Source organism: Copadichromis virginalis, linkage group LG3 (assembly GCF_057382275.1).
Source record: "Copadichromis virginalis isolate Kocher_CV1m ecotype Utaka linkage group LG3, C_Virginalis_male_GT1.1, whole genome shotgun sequence".
Lineage (NCBI taxonomy): Eukaryota > Metazoa > Chordata > Actinopteri > Cichliformes > Cichlidae > Copadichromis > Copadichromis virginalis.
In genome coordinates this window covers 8523639-8529642 of record NC_140620.1, presented here as the reverse complement: position 1 = coordinate 8529642, position 6004 = coordinate 8523639, and positions in this window count along the sequence as shown.

Sequence of the window (6004 nt, the reverse complement as noted above, 5' to 3'; positions counted from 1 at the left end):
TCTCTCATATATATATATATATATATATATATATATATATATATATATATATATATAGTCTCATGAACAACATTAACTAACTAATTGTTATTTACTAACTAATCTTAAATGACTGTTCAGCACAGAAATGAAGCCCAACAATCATGTTTTACAGTCCTGTGGTCTCAGCCTCAGATACTCAACTAATCAAAGTGATGTCAGAACAAAAATGAATGACTAACAAAACATTTTCTCCTTCATTTCTCTCACACAAAGCTGTATGTAACGTGTCTCGCGGTTAGTATCATGGTTTGCTAACATCGATACACGAGCTGCCTCATGTTGCTTCCAGGTTGGGAAAGAATGAAAAGATAAACCATTTTCAAGCTTATTTTCTTGCTGGTCGTGCGATCGAACATTGCAGCCGACCACACAGCAAATACGAACCATGGCTGTTGTGTGTGCCTTCGCTCCCTTTTCACTTGCGCTAGACCCCCAAAATGGCGGATCGGGCCAAAATCCTTTCCACGTGACATCACGCTCCAAAGCCCTATCCGGTTGTTCAGTCTGACGTCACTAGCCGTGTCTGGGTCTAAACTCCGCTGCAGGTCCATATATCAAACGATCACTATGGCATTACTGAGAGTTGAAAAACTGTCTAAAGTCTTTCATCTTTAATAAAATGATCAGCGTTCTGCTCTACCAGGTGTAACAATTGAGTTTAACATCCAGGCATCCATGAAAACGGAATTTATGACATTTAACGGGGTTAGAAGTTAGCAGGGAGTTAGCTCGCTAGCTTCTATCTAACTACAATATAGCATGTCCTGACTGCGGGGTTTTGGAAACAAATTAAAACGTACAGCTCTGCTATCACTTCCAGCATAAATGAAGACAGAAAACTAAACAGCAGTGACGTTTGTAGGGTTACTGAAGTTGGGCTAGCTGGTATATAATGATGTGCTACGTGACCGCTAGCGACACAGCTATGTTAGCATAATATAAACAAGCTAACTTTTTTTCCACTCGATAAAAGTTACCGTGAGTGTTTTCGGTGGTCAGGAACAAATGTAATCGCATGGCAGGATGCTGTAAACGGACCAAACTTCAGCCAGGAGAACAACTGAGATAATCCATCCACAATACGAGGTTAGTCATTCATATACTGCTGCATGGGCTGGGCTGTAGTTACATCCTAAGGTTTTAAAAACTGAGCTTAAATAAATGATTAGCGGTAATAAAAGCCGAGGGAGGTCAACAGTGATCACTGACTGTTTTAGGAGCTTTTTGAGATCAAATAGAAGAAAATACATAACATTAAAACATGAGAATATGTGAATCACGGTTTCATCTCATCTATTTTTTTTAACTTATTTACTATAGTTCACAGCAGATTACATGTTTAATCTGAATTATGGGAGACACCTGCCTAGTCACTGTTTCAGGGCTCCTCCTCAGTGGAGCTGCTGTCGTGTTTCCAGTTTCATTTATTGTGAACTGTGTTGCTGTTTTGCTCCTGTTGTTCTGCCTCACCTTGTTGGGGCTTTGGATTTGTTTTGGTTTTATTTAGCCAATTCTGAACTATTGTCTGCACTCCTGTTTCTGTGGCTGGCTAGAGTGATCTTCCGCCGCATATCATCAAATATTGCCTCCGCTTGCTTCTCCCAGTTTGCGGGGAGCTGCACCGGACTATGATCGAGGCTTGAACAATTATAGCCAGTAAAAGCTTGGTTGGACTCGTGGGGTGCAAGTTTCGTATGCATGTGCATGTGCGCGGTTTGTTTTATTATAGATTAAAGTTTTTTTTTATTTCTTTTTATTATAATCTGTAGCGAGCTTGTGGCTCAGTGTCATTTTATTCTTTTAGCCTGTTGTCCCATGCTTTTATATTTTTTTGTGAACGGAAGACACTCCGGTTGCCCTGGGACCATAGGTGGTTGGTCGTCTTCACACTTTCCTTTGTACAGCACTAGGTGCAGGCTATAGTGTTTGTTCCCTTTCCGTGTGATTTTCTTTTGGATCCACAGCTGCTGCTAAGTCCTAGTTCAGTGATTGTTTTATTGTAATTTAGGACACTGTCAACAACAACGCTGCATTCAGTTTTCTTATTGTTTTATTCATTATTTTATTCAGATTACATTAGATTAGATAAAAATTTATTAATCCCTCTGTATTATAAAACTGTGTTATTATTTGAGCTAACCTGCCTCAGGGTGCATCCTTGAACTTTTTTATTTGCTTTTATCCCCCTTTTTAAAAAAATAAATATATTTCCTGGGGGTGAAATCCCCCTTGGTGGCATTGTCTTTTTATTATTTTTTAATCTAACCTCTCTGACCACTTAGTCACACATATTTGATTTAGTGGAAGTTACGGCACCAACTGTCAGAGAATCCAGTAATCCAGTTTTGAGATCTCCAAATGTTGATTCTGTTCATCTGGACGTAGCGTTTTGTGGGAAAAACGTTTTGTCACTCATCCAAGTGACTTCTTCGGTCTCCAAAATCAATCAATCTATATTTATAAAGCACTTTTCATACAAAAATGTAGCACAAAGTGCTTTATCCAACTCACTCCCCACACTCTCATTAACATAAATGATCATGGATGCATACACACACATCCCCCCCCCCCCCCCCCCCCCCACACACACACACACTTAAAGAGTAAAATTTTTTCTTTCTCTTGTCTTTCACTGCTGTGGTCACCTACTTCCCCACTCACCTACAAACAACACCCTCTATTTCTCCATATTTTCACAACACGATCACGCAAACACATCAGCTCAACGGCAGCACATTCACAACAGCCTCACAGCACGCACAGACTTGCAGGACACATAAGCAAGCCACGCTTGTTCATATTAGTGAATATTCACACACATAGTCAGACTTATGGAGTCTCTCACCACACTTCTTTTTCTCTTTCTATTTACAAACAAGGGATGTTTCCACATTCTCTCCACCTGTCTAAACGAAACACCCAGCATACATCATTAAACATACACGCACAATTAAGGGCATGCTGAGGTTTGTCACATGGAATGTAAATGGAGCTGGCACCAGAGGAAAGAGGTTAAAAATATTTAACCAGCTTAAAAAACTACAGGCAGATGTTATTTTATTACAAGAAACTCACAAACCTGTCACAGGTTTAAATGAACTTAAAACACCTGAGTTTCCTAACGTGTTTGCAGCCGGTTATAATTCTAGACAACGGGGAGTAGCAATTTTAATACATAAAAATGTTAATTTTACAGTACTCGATACAGTTATAGATCCAGAGGGTAGATTTCTAATTATTAAACTATCAATATTGAACAAAAAACTATGTATTGTTAGTATATATGGTCCAAATGTTGATGAACCCTCATTCTTCCACGGTTTTTTTAGTGCACTCTCTGAACACCTTGATTGCACACTCATTCTTGGCGGTGACCTCAACCTTGGACTAAATGAAGAAATGGATAGGCTCAACACAACAGGAACTCAGCGTAATTGGCAGTCCACAAATATAATCAAACAGTATATGAACGACTTTGGTCTTTGCGATGCATGGCGCTCTCTTCACCCCACCAGTAAGGAATATACTTTTTTCTCGCATGTTCATCACTCTTACTCTCGTCTGGATTATTTTTTGGTCAGCAGCTCACTGCTGTGTGACATTTCAGACACTGAGATTCATCCTATAGCTGTCAGCGATCATGCTCCTGTATCTTTAACACTAATGCACAAGAATAATACTACGCCAAGTAAAAACTGGAGATTTAATATATCACTACTTAAAGATGAAGACTTTATTAAATACTTTAAAAAGGAATGGACTTCATATTTAGACTTTAATGACACTCCCGGAATATCTGCTTCTGTTCTATGGGAAGCAGGGAAAGCTGTGATGAGAGGTAAAATAATTTCTTTCTCATCACACAAAAAGAAAGAAGAAAACAAAAATATTCAGGAATTAGAAAAAAACATCAAATCACTAGAAGAAGCCTACGCGTCCCACCAAGATCAGGAAACATTGAACAAAATATGCAAAACAAAACTAGAATTAAATGAAACTATTAATAAAAAAACACAATTCCTTATACAAAGACTTCGCTTGCAGAATTTTGAACACAGTAACAAATCAGGTCGATTTCTAGCTAACCAGCTAAAAATAAATAAAGAAAAAACAACTATATGTGCTGCTAAAGATTTATCGGGGAACACAATATATGATCCTGGAAGAATAAACAACATTTTTAGGGATTTCTATGAAACTTTATACTCACCACAAATAAACCCATCTAAAAATGAAATTGATCTGTTTCTTGACAACGTAACTCTTCCAAAATTACTAGACAGTCAAGCAATGGAATTGGATTCGCCACTGACGCCAAGTGAACTCCAGGAAGCCCTGATAAGTATGCCCAATAATAAGGCTCCAGGTCCAGACGGCTTCCCTGCAGAATTCTACAAAGAATTCTGGACAATTTTGGCACCAGTATTCCACAGCATGTTGCAGGAAATCGAGGAAAAGGGCAGACTACCACCAAATATGAATTCTGCCAACATTAGTCTCCTGCTAAAACCAGGCAAAGACCCTTTATTTCCCTCAAGCTATCGTCCAATTTCTCTTTTAAATGTAGACCTTAAAATAATCTGCAAAGCTCTCTCAAAGAGATTAGAGAAAATGACCCCCCTCTTAATTCATCCTGACCAAACTGGTTTCATAAAAGGTCGGCACTCCTCAACAAACACTCGTAGATTACTTAATTTAATAGACTACTCATACGATAAAAACATCGAAGCCATAATATTATCTCTAGATGCAGAAAAAGCATTTGACAGAGTTAATTGGAAATTTTTATTCGCAACTTTACACAAATTTGGTTTTGGAAACTCTTTCATAAACTGGATAAGAATATTATACAATTCCCCAACGGCTCGTATCAGAACAAATGACCAGACATCCTCCAGCTTCTGTCTCCTGAGGGGCACCAGACAGGGATGCCCACTCTCCCCTTCACTTTTTGCAATTTTTATTGAGCCACTAGCAGCAGCATTTAGACAGGCTACAACAATTAAGGGCATAAAATGTAAGAACATAGAACATAAAATCAGTCTCTATGCGGATGATGTGTTGCTTTTTCTGCAAAACACACAAACCAACCTCTCTGAGGTAATTACTTTAATAAACTGGTTTTCAAGAGTTTCAGATTATTCAATTAACTGGCCAAAATCTACAGTTCTCCCCATTAACTGCTCCTTCCATAATTCTTCCTCTGCCCCACTGCAATCCGGAAATATTAAATATTTAGGTATTAATATCTCTCCTAAGCTTTCAGATTTAACTAAACTAAACCACATCCCACTTCTAAAGAAAGTAGAAGGCGATCTGACTAGATGGAAATCTTTACCCATATCACTCATGGGAAGGGTCGCCACTATAAAAATGATGATCTTGCCAAAAATAAATTACTTATTTTTGATGATCCCTAACAAACCATCACAAGATTGGTTCAGATCTCTGGATTCATATATTTCCAAATTCCTTTGGAAAGATAAACCCCCGCGTATTAGCTTAAAAACGCTACAAAGAACCAAGGATAGAGGAGGATTAGATCTGCCTAATTTTCACCAATACTTCTTAGCCAACAGGCTTCAGTTCATCTCAGAATGGTTAAAACATACCTTCTTAGTTGAGCCCTGGCTAGATGTTGAACAGGCACTATGCAAGGATCTAGAGATTTCAGACCTACCATTTATTAGCTCAAACATCAAAAGACATGAATGCTTTAAAAGTATCAACATCAGCTTTTCTCTAACAGCATGGTGGGAGTTTCTAAAAATAACGGAGTCTTCATTAATCCCATGCAAACGTACACCTATCTGGAATAACCCTGACATATTACAAAACAATAATATGATTAATTTCCCAGAATGGAGTTGTAAAGGAATTAAATACTTAGAACATATATTAGAGGGAACAGAATTTATTCCATTTGACAGACTAGTTGAACAATATGGGATCAACAAGACAA